This window comes from Heteronotia binoei, chromosome 18, assembly GCF_032191835.1.
Source record: "Heteronotia binoei isolate CCM8104 ecotype False Entrance Well chromosome 18, APGP_CSIRO_Hbin_v1, whole genome shotgun sequence".
In the NCBI taxonomy this organism is placed as follows: domain Eukaryota; kingdom Metazoa; phylum Chordata; class Lepidosauria; order Squamata; family Gekkonidae; genus Heteronotia; species Heteronotia binoei.
The window spans coordinates 11266902-11285380 of record NC_083240.1 but is presented as its reverse complement, the minus strand read 5'-3'; the positions used below and the strand labels follow the sequence as shown (position 1 = coordinate 11285380).

Here is an 18479-nt window from a genome sequence, read left to right as displayed (position 1 = left end):
CTCAAACCAGCGCAGAGATCAATGCAATTCGGGGCTAAGCGTTGGAGCTGTCAGCTTTAGAAAGCAGCACAGCTGGTGATGAAGCTGTATTGTGCCTGAATTTTTTTGCTCCAGGATATGAACGGGGAAGGGGGCAGGGAGAGAGAGAGAATCAAAGGCGGTGGAAAGCCTCACCTCCTTGTTTCATAGAGCAGGGGTGGCCAACGGTAGCTCTCCAGATGTTTTTTTTGCCTACAACTCCCATCAGCCCCAGCCAGCATGGCCAATGGCTGGGGCTGATGGGAGTTGTAGGCAAAAAAAAACATTTGGAGAGCTACCGTTGGCCACCCCTGTCATAGAGGCAACCCTGTTTGCAAAAAGGTGGCTTTGTTCCGACGGGCAACCACCACCTTGCTTTTCCTCTGGGAGGAACCCGAACCAAAGACAGTGCATGAAATACCCAAAGCAGCCAGCCTGTGTGACCAATACGTGCTTTGCCCCACGGAATTAACATTTCACAGCGTCGGGGCCGTTCTAAAGCGTTTTGTGCCCCAAAGCCACCTCATGGGTCTGGACGCCTGGTAAGCAACTTAAAGTTAAACCTTTACATGAAGAAGACAAGTGGGGTGTGTGTTGGTGTGCTGCCGCAGTAATCACGGCACACTGTTACAACCAAGTTGCAAATGGTCAGGCATCCATTCAGGCCGTAATTCAGTTCTACCTCCGCCGTCATTAGAACCTGTCAACCCCAAAGTACCCCATCTGATTTTCTCTCTGTAGCGTCCAAACAACCAGAGATGCTCCGCTATTACAGATTTTGGAGCTGACGATAAAGGAAGAATAGGTCATCGTCGAGTGTGGCGGAGTGGCTTAAAGAATATGCTTGCTCTGGGAGGCGCCGAGTTCAAGTTTTACCCCTGCTAGGAATTCAAGAGGGGGCCTCAGTCCCCTAGACTGTAACACAGTAGTCTGAGCTCTCTGCCCACAACCTGAGTTTGATCCCGGCGGAAGCTGGGTTCAGGTAGCCAGCTCAAGGTTGACTCAGCCTTCCATCCTTCCGAGGTCGGTAAAATGAGTACCCAGCTTGCTGCAGGGAAAGTGTAGATGACTGGGGAAGGCAATAGCAAACCACCCTGTAAAAAGTCTGCCGTGAAAATGTTGTGATGCAATGTCACCCCAGAGTCGGAAATGACTGGTGCTTGCCCAGGGGACTACCTTTACCTTTACCTAATGATTACAAATGCAAATTTACAGAATTTGCACCCCGCCTTTCGGTCTTCCCAAGGGCCACCAAGGCGGGTAACAATTTAAAACATACATGACAAAAATCACATTTCAAAATCAAATATGTGAACACCAAAAGTGCTATATAAATGCCACACTTAGGTGCTGCCAGAGCTCTGGGTTGGGAAATACCTGGAGAATTTGGGGGGTGGAGCCTGAGGAAGGTGAGATTTGGGACGGGGACAGATTTCAGCGGGATATAATGCCAGAGCTCACCTTCCAAAGCGGCCAGAGAACTGATCTCTGTCGACTGGGGCTCAGTTGTCATAGCAGGAAAACTCCAGCCATCACCTGGAAGTTTGGCAACCGAGTGCAATGCACAAGGAGGGGGGAAAAAACAAAAAGGCAAGCTGCTGTGCAAAAATGTCCCACAAACTAAACGCACTCTGAAGACTAGAACAGCTTATCTGATGCAGTAAACCATTACAAAAATATTTTCCTTTTACACAACAAAACTTCTTGTGGAAACAGAACAGGCAAACACAGGCAGGATAAACCCTCCGATACAAATCAACACTCTCTTAAAGGACCAGTAGTCCTTTTCTTGGTATTCTTGTCTCGGTGTCTATTCATGCTTGTTTGTAAACAAGACGAAGAAGACGAACCTCCTCCAATAGCTTCAAACATGCTGCAGCTAGTGCGAAGATTCTTTGATGTGCAATTAGTTCTTATCAAATTTCATAAGTGCAAACGGGCTTCTCCAGGGACCGTAAGCCTCATTTTCACCTTTGTAGGCTTTTCCAAAGCTTTGCCGTGTACTTCAAATTTTAATTCTAGTTTGTAATTGATCCCTTTTTGTTTTTATCACCTGGAGGTTTAGCAAAACTAGTGAGAGCGGTGGATAGTCAATGGGAAAGCAGAGCTAAGCCTCCGGGCGCAACGCTATCCAGTCGGAACTTAAAACAAAACTCATGCACACTTCAATTCTTTTAAGTACAGTGTTAATGTTCAGCACAAGCGAGAAAATTTAAACCTCAAAATACGGCACATAGGCAGCGCTGGACAGATAGACCTGGTTCAAGGTGAAATTCCGCAGGAAAAGTGCAAAGTTCACATAATGACACAGTCGTTTACTTTTTCTCCTTCCCCCTTTTTGTTGGGAAAGAGTAAGCTGTCATTAGGCGAACTTTGCACTTTACTTGTGGGATTTCGCCTTGAGTCATGGTCTATCTGTCCAGCACTGCTTATGGTCTGTATTTTGATGGTCTGCTTATGGTCTGTATTTTGATATTTAAATTTTCTACCCTATGCTTTACTTGCTTAAAAGAATTGAAGATGATATTGAATTTGTATCCCGCCCATAATTCTGAATCTCAGAGTGGCTCACAATCTCATTTACCTTCCTCCCCCTGCTGAGGTAGGTGGGCTGAGAGAGCTCTCCCAGAAGCTGCCCATTCAAGGACAGCTCTGCGAGAGCTATGGCTGACCCAAGGCCATTCCAGCAGCTGCAAGCGGAGGAGTGGGGAATCAAACTTGGTTCTCCCAGATAAGAAGAAGACGACAGTAGATCTATACCCTGCCCTTCTCTCTGAATCAGAGTCTCAGACCAGCTCACAATTACCTTCCTCCCCCACAACAGACACCCTGTAAGGCCGGTGGGGCTGAGAGAGCTCTCCCAGAAGCTGCCCTTTCAAGGACAGCTCTGCGAGAGCTATGTCAGACCCAAGGCCATTCCAGCAGCTGCAAGTGGAGGAGTGGGGAATCAAACCCGGTTCTCCCAGATAAGAGTCCGCACACTTAACCGCTACACCAAACTGGCTCTGACGTGTATATGAGTTTGTTTTTAAGTTTTGACAGGGTTTTGTTGCACACGGAGGATTTGCCTTGCTAGCCCAACCACCTGGAGGTTGGCAAGGCAACAAGCTTCCTACAGTTCTCCACATATTACATCTGGAAAAGGATTGGCCAGGGTCTCTCAATAGGTCTCATGCTGGCTAAAGAAAACACCTGAGTCAGTTTCAACATACACCACTCTGATGACTTCACGATGCCCAACAGCTGCTGGGGGAAAGTAAGGTGAAATCCTGCACCACACACTGCCTTGCTGTGTCAGGGTAATCATGTGGAAGATGGATCAAAAGCCCCACTGAAGAGGCATCTACTCCGTAACCAGCAATCGGATTTGGGGGTTTTCTGAAAAAAAAAATCCTTCCTTTTTCTTCTTGTCTAGCAAACTGCGTCCTAAACAGGCTTCTCTCTGCAAAAACGGCATCATTCCCAGCATTTTAGGACTTAGGTTTTTCTGCAACAGTCAACGGTCTTAAACAAAGCAATCCAACCAACGGGCCGATGGATGGTGCGAGAGAGAGACGGATGGCATCGACAGCAAGCCCGGTCAGGGGAAAACACGGCGTACAGTACTTGCGCCGCTCCATGCGCCCCGTAATTCCAGAATATCATTCCCACACTGCCTCAAAGCAAGGCCCTCTCTGCTTCAACAACCCGTTCCCAACAGCAGCCGGCTAGTTCCTTCAATGACCCTTCCGCGAGAACCAAAAGTGCTCGCCCTCGATAGCAAAGGTATATTGCTCGCGTAAGTGGAGGTTCCATTTCTAGCGATCGCAGGTAAGAACTACCTTGCTGGACCAGACAGCAGGTCCATCAATTCTGTACCCAGGGAAGAATCTGAACAAATGGGGCATGAAAGCAAGAACTTTGCCCTATTTTATCAGCACCAGGTATTCAGAGGTATACTGCTTCTGACTATGGAGGTTTTATTAATTTAGGGTTTGTTTGTTTTTTAAAAAAATGACACCCTTCCAGAGACCTGCTTCAGGCAGCTGACCAATAAAATCTATGTAACTTCTCAATACGCAAAGCTAAGGCAGGCGACGGCAAACCCACTTCTGTAGGTCTCTCGCCTTGAAAACCCTCTGCCGTTGCCTAGGTCCTGCCTACCTAAAGGACCGTCTCTCCCCACATGTTCCCCAGAGAGTACTGAGATCGGGAACTCAAAACCTCCTCGTTATCCCCAGGCCAAAAGAAGCCCGCTTGAAATCTACCAGGGACAGGGCCTTCTCTGTTATGGCCCCTTCCTGGTGGAACCAGCTGCCGGAGGAGGTGAGGGCCCTGCGGGACCTTGCTCAGTTCCGCAGGGCCTGTAAGACAACCCTCTTCCGGCTGGCTTATAACTAACCGGCACAAGAAACTAAGTGTGGTTTATTAGACTTCTGTTGCTCTTAATGTTTTAATGTTAAATGTTTTACATATTTTAACTGTATTAAATACCTAAACTTAATTTATGTGGGATTTTATGCTGTAAACCGCCCCGAGCCACTTGGTGGGAAGGGCGGGATATAAATCATAAAATAAATAAATAAATAGATGATAGATAGATGATAAATAGATGATAGATAGATAGATAGATAGATAGATAGATAGATAGATAGATAGATAGATAGATAGATAGATAGATAGATAGATAGATAGCAACTTGACAGCACTTTATTATCATTGTTAAAAAGATAGACCTAAGGTTGTCAGGTCAGACTCAAGAAACATCTGGGGACTTTGGGGAAACTTTGGGGGTGGAGCCAGGAAACTCTGGGGGGTGGAGCCAGGAGCAAGGGTGTGACAAGCATGATTGAACTCCCAAGTAAGTTCTGGCGATCCCATTTAAAGGGACTGCACACCTTTTAAATGCCTTCTCTCCATTTGGAAATAATGAAGGTTAGGACCACCTTCTTTGGCGGCTTGTAGATCGGACCCCCTGGTCCAATCTTTTTAAACTTGGGGGGGTGTTTTGAAGAGAGACACTGGATGCTATGCTGATAATTTGGTGCCTCTATCTCAAAAAACAACTCCCCTGGGTCCCAGATACCCCCAGATCAATTCTCCATGGCTGTTTTAGAAGCTTTTCCCCTCAAACTCTAAGGCTGTGAATCTTCCTCACCAGACAACTTGAGATTTATGTCATCCTCAGAGAGGACAGAGAAGTCAGAACACATAGGCAGGGTTCCATCCCCTGAACCAGGGCTGGCCAAACTTGCTTAACGTAAGACCCACACGGAATAAACACCAGATGTCCGAGAGCCGCAAGACACGTCGTCAGGTGTCTGAGAGCCGGAAGGAAGGAAAGCAAACAGTTGGGGGAGGGAGGGAGGGAGGGAGAAGTGGAAAGAAAGCAACTTTTAATTTTAAATGCCTTCTCCAAGCTGCCAGCTAGCTTGGCTAGGCGAAGCGATTTAAAGAGAGAAATGCCTTCTCCAAGCTGGACGACAGGGTGGTGGGGGCTTCCAGAGCCACACAATGTGTGTGAAAGAGCCACATGTGGCTCCTGAGCTGTAGTTTGGACTGCCTGCCCTGACCTTCCCCTTGTATTCAACTGGGGGGGCCAGCTGACCCTGAGCTATGGCTCTCTGATCTCTCAAAATCTATGAGCGAAGTCTCTTTTTAAAGCAAAAATATGATGCGCTTCTAATTTTTGTCCCCAAACGGTTATCGCCTGCCAATACCTGCAGATTAACCACTGACAAAAGCGAGTTTTTAGAGAAGCCGTCTCCCCGATTCGAGATGCACGCCCAGGAAGACGAGGAACATTCGAGCTGACCTGCCTGGCACCCCTCTCCCTACTCAGGAGAGTCCCAGAGCTGTTTTTTGAGATAGAAGAAGACGACGACATTGGATTTATATCCAGCCCTCCACTCCGAAGAGTCTCAGAGCGGCTCACAATCTCCTTTCCCTTCCTCCCCCACAACAGACACCCTATGAGGTAGATGAAGATATTGGATTTATATCCTGCCCTCCACTCTGAAGAGTCTCAGAGCGGCTCACAATCTCCTTTACCTTCCCCCCCCCACAACAGACACCCTGTGAGGTAGATGAAGATATTGGATTTATATCCCGCCCTGCACTCCGAAGAGTCTCAGAGCGGCTCACAATCTCCTTTACCTTCCTCCCCCACAACAGACACCCTGTGAGGTGGGTGGGGCTGAGAGGGCTCTCACAGCAGCTGCCCTTTCAAGGACAACCTCTGCCAGAGCTATGGCTGACCCAAGGCCATTCCAGCAGCTGCAAGTGGAGGAGTGGGGAATCAAACCCGTTTCTCCCAGATAAGAGTCCGCGCACTTAACCACTACACCAAACTGGCACCCAATTATCAGCATAGCGTCCAGTGTCTCTCCTCAATACACCCCCCAAGCTTCAAAATGATTGGACCAGGGGCCCAGTTCTATCAGCCCCCAAAGAAGGTACCCCAAGCTACTCCACTTGGACACATTGCCCCACATGAAGCCTGTGAAACTCCCTGCCACAACGTTGGCAGCACCCTCCTTCTGTAAAACACCAAGGCATCTCTCTCCCTCCCCTTCTCCTCCAGCAATATCTCAAATGGAAAATCCTCATCATTGTTTCTGTCTCTGCCAAGCTTAGCCTTGAAAACGGGCCTCTTGGCAGAAGGGACAGAAAGGACTCTTCCAAATGAAATGAGAGCTCCGGAGATGGCAGGCCAAGGTCTTTTTTTGGTGGCACTGGTGGTGAGTGGCCGGGGAAAAGGACAGAGACAGATCAGGGGCCTAGCTCTAGAGAAGACAGTTTTCCTATTTTCTTAGGAATCAGAAATCTATAGCTGTCGCTCAGGGACAGAGTACACGTTTTACATACAGACCACTCCAGGGGCAGTCCCTCCAGACAGAAAAGTATCTAGTAAACTATAGGGAGCGATTCCCCCCATGCAAGTTACTGGAGAGTTGCTGCCGGTTAGAGCAGACATCATCAAGACAGACAGGCCTGTTGCTAGACTCAGTAAAAAGCAGGCAGGAGGAAAGGCTGTACGATGGACAGCTCCCCTTCTAACTTCAGGGGATAGATTCCAGAGCGTGACATTCCTAGGCATAAAAGACCTCCCCGCACTAAGAAAACTAGCAAAGCAGGGATAAAGGTCTGACCCTCCTTCTCTTTTGCCAACTAGGTGGTTTTCTGTTGATGGAGAGTTTTCAGCAGAAGGGAACAATCCAAAACGTGGCCTTCCGCCTGCAGTCCAAAGCAGTTCAGGTCACCTCCCCGAATCTGTGAACCCAGTCCCAGGAAGGTTTTCAAGGTGCAAACCGTAGTGAATGGACTTCTTCCTTCCTCCTTCAAACATCTGCGGCTCTCAAACATCTGATGTTTATTCTGTGTGGCTCTTACATTAAGCAAGTTCGGCCTCCCCTGACTTAGTCTAACTTAGCCCTTTTAGCATCTGGGGAGAGTTAGGGCTTGATTTCACCTAGAATCCCCCTATTTGTCTTTTTGGGTTCCACCCCTAACATTTCCAGGAATTTCCCAGTCTGGAGTTGACAAGACTACCTGGGGCACAGCTTTAAAGTCACCCCTCCTTCCCATCGCAGACATCAGGGTTTATATCCACAAAAAAATCAGGACAGCAGGAAAGAGAGAGGAAAAGAAGGCCAGCTGGGTGTCCCCTGGGTACACCCCACCCCCAGGCAGCAAGGGCCCAAGAAGTTTCAAGTTTATTTAAGTTTATATCCCGCCCTTCACACCGAGGTGGCTCAGGGCAGCTCACAACATATAAAAATCTAACATAATTTGAATTTAAAACATCTTACACAGTTAAAACAGTAAAATGATAAAACATATAGCGGCGGTCTATCAAAACTACACTCAGCTTCCAGTGCCAGTTAATTGTAAGCCAGCCAGAAGAGGGCTGTCTTACAGGCCCTGCGGAACTGGCCCAGTTCCCGCAGGGCCCTCACCTCTTTCGGCAGTTGGTTCCACCAGAAAGGAGCCGTTACAGAGAAGCCCCTGTCCCTGGTGGATTGTAGGCGGGCCTCCTTTGGCCGGGGATAACAAGCAGATTTTGAGATGCCAATCTCAGTACTCTCTGGGGAACATGTGGGGAGAGACGGTCCCTAAGGTAGGCAGGTCCTAGGCCATATAGGGCTTTAAAGGTAATAACCAGCACCTTGTACCGAACTCGGTATGTTATTGGCAGCCCCTCCCAAGGCAACAAGAATTTGAAGAAGCTTAGAATGTTCCCTATTTGAACTTTATACTGAATCTCTCCTATAAAGGGCTCTATGTATTCTGTGATGCTTTTGTAGTGCATGATTGCATGATTGTATAATAAATGTGATACAGATTGTATGCATGATTAAGCATAAAGCCAGTTTGGTGTAGTGGTAAAGTGTGCAGAAATCTGAGAGAACCGGGTTTGATTCCTCACTCCTCCACTCGCAGCTGCTGGAATGGTCTTGGGTCAGCCATAGCTATTGCAGAGCTGTCCTTAAAAGGGCAGCTTCTGGGAGAGCTCTCTCAGCCTCCCTTACTTCACAGGGTGTCTGTTGTGGGGGAGGATGGTAAAGGAGATTGTGAGCCGCTCTGAGACTCTTGAAGGGCAGGGTATAAATCCAATATCATCATCACCATCATCAATTCAGAGAAAGTATACATTTTGACATGATACAGAGTTTCATTAGTGTGTTTATTAGCTTGTCACACAGTTGTATTTTTGGTCTGCCCCTTAGACGGCAACAAGAAACGCACGTACAGGACACCCTGTTTCTGGCCTCCAAATTTATCACAGTGTAGAATTGTGACCTTTTCCCTCTGAGCGCAAAGGACGCGGGGCTCCCTCAATGGTGGCCTCAACAGCCCTCATTCTGTCCCCCACCCTCACGTTTCCCCTTCCACGCAAGGAGAGGCATCAGCCTCCAGTTCCAGCCAATTCCACCGCCCCCCCCCCCACCGAGGCCTTCATCCCAGGGCCAGAGCTGATCAAAACAGGCTAAGCCTAATCCGGCCTGACGCACCTCGAAGCCACGAAGCGCCCGGTTGCCAATAAGCAGAAGGGACCGGATGAGAGAGGAGTCACTTCCCTCCCTTTTTAAATAAATAAATAAATAAAAATAATCATTTTTAAAGGGTGGAGGCTCAGGGGCACCGCCTGCCGAGTGACCGGCAAGCGTGGTGGAAAAGTGTTTCCACAAGGATTCACCATCTCCGAAGAGACCCAGCTGAGGAAATCTGTGCCTGCGAAGGAGGAGGAGGAGATATTGGATTTATATCCTGCCATCCACTCTGAACCAGTTAGTCAGCCTTTACTGGCATAAAAATAACAGTACAGATTAATATAATGCAACACAGGATAGAAACACAACTTTCACGTACAGAATCTCAGAGCGGCTCACCATCTCCTTTATCTTCCTCTCTTGCAACAAACTCCCTGTGAGGTGGGTGGGGCTGAGAGAGCTCTCACAGAAGCTGCCCTTTCAAGGACAGCTTTGCGAGAGCTGTGGCTGACTCAAGGCCATTCCAGCAGCTGCAAGTGGAGGAGCAGGGGATCAAACCCGGTTCTCGCATATAAGAGTCTGCACACTTAACCACTACGCCAAACAGGAGGGCACCCAGGCTCTGCTCCTAGGCCCCCAAAACAGGGACACAGCTTTTTCTTCTGCAAGAGTTCCGCCCAAACACATCACTCCCTCTAAGTCAGGGAACCCCAAGGTGGTGCCCGTGGGCACCACTTCTCCACTGACATTTCCCCGGTGCCTCCCAAGTGTTTTAAAAAGTGGGCAGGGGTTTTGTCCAGGGGGGCTTTTGATACACACCAGGTTGGTGTGCATGCAAGAGTTTCAAACAATGTGTTCGAACTAAGTAGGAGTCCAGTCGCACCTTTAAGGCCAACAAAGCATTATTCAGAATGTAAGTTTTCGTAGGCATGTGTACTTCTTCGGATAATGGAATGGAGTAAGCATACCTATGAAAGCTTCCATTCTGAATAAAATTTGGTTGGTCTTAAAGGTGTTACTGGAATCCTGCGTGGTTCTATTGCTTCAGACCAACACGGCCGCCCACCTGGATCTATAAACAATGTGTTCATTTTAAAAGGCATCCCGTTAAACAGGGCATGTCCCTGAAACGCTGCAGAGCTGCTATCAGAATCACAGAGTTGGAGGGCCCCCAGAGGCCATCTAGCCCAACCCCCTGCTGAATGAAGGATCCGCCTAGAGCATCCCTGACAAGTGTTTGTCCAGCCGCTGCTTCAAGACTGCCGGTTATGCATAACCTTCCTCCCTGACATTATGCAGCTGGCTGAACCTTCACTTTTTCGTTGTCCCTACAACCCTATGTCCAAATCTGAAAGGTGTCTGCAAGCTTTAAAAGGCTCAGTACCGTCCAGTCAAGCAAGGAGTGGCTTTTTGGACTCTCCAGAACTTCCCCAACATACTTGGACAGTCTTTAATGGGCGATGCAGAACTCAAGCACAGGGCCTCGTATAATGTCAGATCAGAAGTGCCTCTAGCACACTGTTGTCTGCTCTGACGGGCAGCGGCTCTCCTGGGTCTTGGTTCGAGAAAGGTCCTCCCCTCTTTTCCACCCAGGGTGGTATAGCGGTTAGGATCTGGGAGACGCAGGTTCGAATTCCCACGCTGCCCTGGAAGCTCGCTGGGTGACCTTGGACCAGTCACGCTCAGCCTAACCTACCTCGCAGGGTTGCTGAGAAGATAAAAAGGAGGAGAGGAGAAGGATGTAAGCTACTTTGGGTTCCCATTGGGGAGAAAAGGAGGGTATAAATGAAGTAAATAAATGAATACAAACAACGTGTGAGTTCATGTTAACAAAAGAAGCCAGAGATTGAACCTGAGAATCCCAGCAGCGGGCAGTAAGTCCCACTGAAATGTGCTTTTCAGCTTTTTATGCTCCTTGATTTCTTTTCACTCCTCCCCAAACTGTCTGCACCTTCAAGCGCCTACCAAGACCAGAAAAAGAGCACTATGCGGCCATGAACCTGTTTGCAAGGTCTGCTGACAGCCTATTCATTAAAAGACAGATGAAAACCGCAGTCATGGAAGGATACCAAGCAGCAGTTAAGGCTAAAAGAATCACCCAATTTTGTCACAGGCTTCGATTTCCCTCCAGGCATTCCACTTTGCCCATAGGACATCCGCTGTAAATTTCAAGCCAGGAACTTTTGCACGGACACGATATTAAGGTCGGTATTGTCAACTGGGACTGGCAGCCACTCTCCAGGCTGAAGTCTTTCACATTGCCTAGCGGTGGCCAAACTTGCTTAATGTAAGAGCCATGCAGACGGCAGATGCTTGAGAGCCACAAGACATGAATGTCAGATGTTTGATGGAGGGAGAAAGGAAGGAAGGAAAATGGGGAGGAGGGAGGGAGCGGTGGAAAGAAAGCAACTTTAACTTTAAATGCGTTCTCCAAGATGCTGGCTGGCCTGGCCTGGAGAAGTGATTTAAAGAGAGCAATTCCTTCTCCAAGCTGACCGATGGGGTGGTGGGGGCTTTGAGAACCACACAATATGTGTGAAAGAGCCATGTGTGGCTTCCGAGCCACAATTTGGCCACCCCTGACCTAGTACCTGACCTTTGAACTGGAAATACTGGGACTGGACTGGGATGTTCCGCATGCCAAGCAGATCTGAGCCACAGCCCCTCCCCAAAACTTTCCCTAACAATAAAGAAAACAGCGACTCCTTGATAGGGCGAGTGAAAACAGGATGTGATGCCAGCACAAGAGAAGGCTAACACAAACAAACAATGTCAACCCAGCCGGAGAGGGAGAGAGTTTCAGATTCTAGTTGGCTGTCAAAAGCAAAAGGGGGTAAAGAGAGCCCCTTGCTTTCCCGGGCAGAACAAGAGCTGGGGAAAGTGCCAAAAAATATTACCAAAGCATTGGAGCGCTTGCATAGAAAAGCTAAAGCATTCAGGGCTTTTCAAGTTGTCACAGAAGGATGGCCCTGAACCTATTGGTTAAAAATTGGATCAAAAGAGTTTTCGGCTAAGTATAAGGATGAACTTTTGAGAGCGGTTCCCCAGTGGAACAGGCTTTCCTGGGAGGTGGCGGGCTTTCTTTCTTTGGAGGTTTTTAAGCAGAGCCTAGATGGCCATCTGACGGCAATACGGATTCTCTGGGACCAATTTCGCACTAGATCTTTAATCCTGGTTTAGCCCTGTCCCCAAACTGACATTCTACACTAGAATCAGAGAAACCAAGACTGATTTCCCACCTGCCTTACAATGCTCCGGCGCTCCTATTCTAAGCGGGGCTTCTCTCCGATTTCACAATATCTGCCCCGGGCTTGAACGAGCTCGGCTTTTTTGTGCAGCAAACAGAAACTGGTTTTTAGAGGTCTTAAAAAACACTAGTTGAAGCCCCGGGGCAGATAGTGTGAAATCCGAGGGAAGCCCCGCTGAGAAGACGACCTCAGAGTGGCATAAGGTGACTGCGAAATCAGTCCAACTCTATGACCAATGTTGCCTCTAAACTGAGTTAGCCTCCAGCTCACCCCTTTTTGTCTTAGCTCAGGAAGGATGACCCCAGAGCACACTAATTGATGCAGGAGCTCACAACTTTAATGCCAGGAGCTCATGGAGTAGAATTTTTGCTTGCAAGACTCTGCAGCTTAGAGGGAACATTGTCTATGACTCTATGGTCCTATGGTTTTAGTGTAGAATGTCAGCTTGGGGGACAGAGAAGAAGAAGATATTGGATTTATATCCCGCCCTCCACTCCAAAGAGTCTCAGAGCGGCTCACAATCTCCTTTACCTCCCCCCCCCCAAAACAGACACCCTTTGAGGTAGATGAAGATATTGGATTGATATCCCGCCCTCCACTCCAAAGAGTCTCAGAGCGGCTCACAATCTCCTTTACCTCCCCCCCCCCCCACAACAGACACCCTTTGAGGTAAATGAAGATATTGGATTTATATCCCTCCCTCCACTCCGAAGAGTCTCAGAGCGGCTCACAATCTCCTTTACCTTCCTCCCCCACAACAGACACCCTGTGAGGTAGATGAAGATATTGGATTTATATCCCGCCCTCCACTCCAAAGAGTCTCAGAGCGACTCACAAGCTCCTTTACCTCCCCCCCCCCCACAACAGACACCCTTTGAGGTAGATGAAGATATTGGATTGATATCCCGCCCTCCACTCCAAAGAGTCTCAGAGCGGCTCACAATCTCCTTTACCTCCCCCCCCCCACAACAGACACCCTTTGAGGTAAATGAAGATATTGGATTTATATCCCGCCCTCCACTCCGAAGAGTCTCAGAGCGGCTCACAATCTCCTTTCCCTTCCTCCCCCACAACAGACACCCTGTGAGGTGGGTGGGGCTGAGAGGGCTCTCACAGCAGCTGCCCTTTCCAGGACAACCTCTGCCAGAGCTATGGCTGACCCAAGGCCATTCCAGCAGCTGCAAGTGGAGGAGTGGGGAATCAAACCTGGTTCTCCCAGATAAGAGTCCGCACACTTAACCACTACACCAAACTAGCTCTCCTAAATCAGAGCTAAACCAGGATTAAAGGTCTAGTGCGAAATTGGTCTGCATGTAAGCAGACCATGAGAGGGTGTTCAGGAAGGATTGCATCAGTGCTTGGGTCTCGTGGCCCTTTCTTTTGTGGCCAGGGTAATGCCTATCATCACTCTGGAGCCAGAAAGAAATTTTCCTCCAGGCCAAACGGACCCAGGGACCCTGGAGTTTTTTGTCTGACATAGTGCAGGGGTCACTGGGGGAGCAAGGGGGATGAGATAGCCATGAATTTCCTGCATCGCACAGGGGAGGTGAACTAGATGACCCTTGGGGGTCCCTTCCAGCTCTATGTTTCTCTGGGTAAGGGCAGACAGCTAGAAAATGATGTATGGCATGCCCGCCAAAGAAGGCAGAAAGCTCTCCCTCCCAGGATGCTAAAACTTGGGAACACCTACTAAAAAGCAGGTGGGCAGAAGATGGAGACCGTCCAAAAGAAAGCAGTTTCTACAGGGGCAGAATTAGCTTGCCGAACTCGCTCCCTCAGTGACTTTGAGAGGGCAAGAGGCAAATCCAAACGGTTTTGGCCTCCGTGCCCTGCTTCTGGAGCTATCAAGCTGGCCGCAGGATGCTGGGCTAGATAGACCATCAGTGTAATACACGAAGGCTATTAAGATAAACTGATTGTGTTTATTAGGACGTATTACTGTCCCGACTGCAAACATGCCGATGGCCATATCTGTTAAATTTTGCAAGCGGTGCTCTGTACAAAGCCTTGTGCTTGTCAAAAACGGTAACCGTGTGCTGCACAAAGCTAAGAAAGCACCAAACCGAAATGCAAATATAACGCAAAGAGCGGCCAAAACAGGAGAAACCAACCAGCCACCTTTGACCACCCGGGATCCAACAAGAGTCGATCATCTGTAGGCATGTTACCTAATCGCAAGCGGCAGATGATGGGGACATTTTGCTCCCCGGTGCTGCTTTTAGCCACGCCAATCATGCCACGTCCGCACGCTGCTGACCGGCTGCATCATGCAACCTTCTGAAATTCAAGCCCACGCCATCCACAGGTGCCCGCAGCAAAATGTGGGGACGGAAAGACAACTTATGGAGACCCTGTAGGGCAGAGATGTCAAATCTGACATAAATGAAACCTTGTTGGGCTGGGCCATGTGTGCACGTATTTAAGATTTGGTAGCAGAAATATACACTTTATAAAGGACACAAACAAGCACAATTAAAGGGTTTTTGTTTTTTTAAAAACATCCTTAAAACATTAGCACTCAGTCTTAAAGGTGCTTTCTTGGTATTTCTCCCAAAGGAGTTAGGGATCTGAGCAAAGGAAGCTCTGGCTCTTCCCTTCCTTCACAAGGGGACCAGGAAGGGGAGGAGTCTCAGCCAACAGAAGGAAGAGAGGCTTGGCTCAGTAGCTCCGCAGTGTGATTGAGCAAGCCTTGCAAAGCAAGCTGTTCCGTGGAAGGAAGCAAGAGAGAGGGAAAAGGAAGAGGACAGCCAGTTGCTCGAGGGCCTGCTAGGAGCCCTCTGGGGGCCTGATTTGGCCCCTGGGCCGCATGTTTGATACCCCTGCTGTAGGGCTTTCAAGGCAAGAGATGTTCAGAGGGGATTTGCCATTGCCTGCATCGCCTATCGGATCTGACAAGATTGTTCAGACACCTCACGATGGAGGCTAATTTGGTGGGTCGAAAGTGCTGTGCCGTTGCAGCCCATTTACAGTGCCTCCCGATGGGGTTTTCAAGGCCAGAGACACCCAGAAGTGGTTTGTCAATTGCCTGCCTATGCCTCCCGGTCTTCGTATTACAAGGAGGTCTCCCATCTAGGATTGCCAGGTCCAAATCAAAAAATATCTGGGAACTTTGAAGGTGGAGCCAGGAGACATTGGGGGTGGAGCCGGGAGCAAGGGTGTGACCAGCACAATGGCACTCCAAAGGGAGTTCCGACCATAACATTTAAAGGAACCGCACATCTTTTAAATACCTTCCCTCCATCGGAAATCATGAAAGATAGGGGCACCTTCTTCTGAGGATCACAGAACTGGACCCCCGGTCCAATCTTTTTGAAACTTGGAGGGTATTTGAGGAGAGGCACTGGATGCTATGCTGAAAATGCAGTGCATTTATCTCAAAAAACAGCCCCCCCCCCAACCGAGCCCCAGATACCTACGGATCAATTTTCCATTATACCCTATGGGAATCTGTCTCCATAGGGAATAATGGAGTGCCCAGCAGACATTTCTCTCCCCACCCCTGTTTTCTGACGACCCTGAAGCGGGGGAGGGCCTTCAAACCGGGGGATCCCCTGCCCCCACCTGGGGATTGGCAACCCTACTCCCATCCCAGAGCTGATCACGGCTGAGTCTTCTTAGCTTTCCAAACTCGATGAGATTGGGCTAGTTCTGGGCCAGCTGGGTCTAATGGAGGCAAGAAGTTGCAAATCCAACCCACTGGGCCGTCCAGCCAGAATCAAGCCACAACCGGATCCCCAAAGTCCAAAGACGGGAATCTTAATAAGAGACCCTCCCCTTGAGTTGGGCCAGGAGGATCGCTCGGTAAACAGGCGCACAACCCACGTGCAACACCCCACAGGAAGGAAACCAACACCCCGGAGCTCTGTTCTGATCCGAGAATCCAACCTTGCCGGGCACAGCCTCTTCGAATGCCCAAGAATTCCACCGGCGCTGGCCCCCTGGGTGCTCCAGCCACTCTTTGACCCACAAGCCAAGGCAAGGTTGGTGTCTCCCCCCTCAGCCCGCCTCCTCCAGTTTGCGTTCATTTCCAGGCATCCCAGGAAAAAAGGAACCTGAGCTCCAGGCCTGTTGAAGAAGAAGGTATTGGATTTATATCCCGCCCTCCACTCCGAAGAGTCTCAGAGCAGCTCACAATCTCCTTTACCTTCCTCCCCCACAACAGACACCCTGTGAGGTAGATGAAGATACTGGATTTATATCCTGCCCTCCACTCCAAAGAGTCTCAGAGCAGCTCACAATCCCCTTTACCTTCCTCCCCCACAACAGACACCCTGTGAGGTGGGTGGGGCTGAGAGGGCTCTCACAGCAGCTGCCCTTTCAAGGACAACCTCTGCCAGAGCTATGGCTGACCCAAGGCCATTCCAGCAGCTGCAAGTGGAGGAGTGAGGGAATCAAATCCAGTTCTCCCAGATAAGAGTCTGCACACTTAACCACTATGGCTGACCCAAGGCCATGCCAGCAGCTGCAAGTGGAGGAGTGGGGAATCAAACCCGGTTCTCCCAGATAAGAGTCTGCACACTTCACCACGACACCAAAACTGGCTCTCTGTAGCCACAGGGGGGCCCGCGGGGGCACTGCCCCCTGACTTCCAAGCTGGGTCCCTGACTTCCACGGGGCCCTCTGGGGGCGCAGCCATTTTTCTCTTTCATGAGTGGCAGCCAGAGCCAGGAGAGCCGAGCAGGGCACAGCGCGCTGAGCTAAAGCAGCAGGCGGAGAGGAGGGAGGCGGAAGAAGCCAGGTGGAATGGGCTGGGGGAGAGGGAAGCCGAAGGGAACCCTCCCCCCCCCCTCCCGCTTGCAGGACAGGTGCAGTCCTCGACTCCCAAAGTTTTAGGGTCGGCTGCCTGGAGCCTCCAGCTTTTGCCCCCCCGCCCCAGAAAGCTTCCGAGACACGGCAAGTCTACCAGGGGATGGGAAAGGGTGCCCATCCACCCACGTTCCCTCGAGGCTGCAGAGTCTTGTGAGCAAAAATTCTACTTTTGTGGGCTACTGACATTGAAGTGGGGCGCTCCTGCATCCATGAGTGTGCTCTGGGGTGGGGGTCATCCTTATTCTTGCATTCTTGGCGCTTGGGAGGGCTTCTCATGTCCTGGCCCCACCGATGGACCTCCTGACGGCACTTGGGGGTTTTGGCCACTGAGTGACACACAGCGTGCGACCGGATGGGCCGGGCCCCAACAGGGCTTCTCTTATGTTCTTATCCTTCCCGAGCGAAGACAAAAAAAAATGTGTGAGCTAGAGGCTCAAAATCTGTGAGCTGGCGCACACTAACTCAGCTTAGAAGGAACCCTGCCCTGCACTTTTTAAAAAGCGGCCCCCCCCCTCCGACTTTTACGGCCCTGCAGAGCTTTGCTCAAAGCAGGCGGCCCCCGGACCTTCCCCCTCTCCCAAGACCCGTGCAATCTCCCCCTTGCCCCACCCACCCTCCAAGCTCACCCCCCATCAAAGCCCCCGAACTTACTGCGAAGTTTCTCTGCACAGACAGCTGCGGGTCCCACTTCCAAAAGGGGGATCCTCCCCGGCTGTGCCTCCAGCAGCCTCTGCTCCTCTGTCTCTCCCCCCACCCCTTGGGATCGCCTCTTCCTTCCTATGCAGCAAGGCCAGGCAGCAGCCACGGCTTCCTCCCCCCCCCCACCCCCGAGCCTGGGCTTTCAGGTCCCAAAGCCCAGCCTGCGGGGAGCAAAGGCTGGCGGGAATTGGAGTTCCCTTCTCCACCTTCCCGGGGCCACTCGCCTACCTGCAAGGACTCCACCTCCCGGCATGCACCGAGCCGCTCTCGGCAGGAGGGAGCCAGGCGCTTTTGTTGTTGTTCTCTGTCCCCCCCCCCCCCTCCCAACTCCGCCTCCACCACTTCCAGCCGCCCACGTCCAAGTCCACCGACGGCGGCGAAGCGAGGAGAGGTGGAGGGAAAGCGCCACCGTGTGGTGCGTCGTGGAAAGGACGCGAAGGGAATGGCAAGCACCCGGGGAACGGTGGAAGGGAACTTTAAGCCAGGGGTGGCCAAACTGAGGTTGGGGGGCCACATGTGGCTCTTTCAGACATATTGCGTGACTCTCGAAGCCCCCACCAACCCATCAGCCGGCTTGGAGAGGGCATTTATCTCTTTTAATCATTTCTCCGTCCTAAGCCAAGCCAGCCAACGTGGGAAATACATTTAAAGTTGCTTTCTTCCCACCTCTCCCTCCCCAACCCATACCTTCCTTCCTTCCTTGTGGCTCTCAAACATTTGACATTTGTTAAGC

General features: G+C 50.3%; 1 protein-coding gene across 1 annotated transcript in view; it reads right to left on the bottom strand.

The window, feature by feature from the left end:
- MIB2 (MIB E3 ubiquitin protein ligase 2) overlaps window positions 1-17797 on the bottom strand; it is a 104368-nt gene extending 86571 nt beyond the window's left edge. Inside the window, exon 1 of the mRNA XM_060259455.1 lies at window positions 17699-17797. The gene's annotated coding sequence lies outside the window, so the exon portion shown is untranslated. The remainder of the gene's footprint in view (window positions 1-17698) is intronic.
- Window positions 17798-18479: the final 682 nt, after the last annotated feature.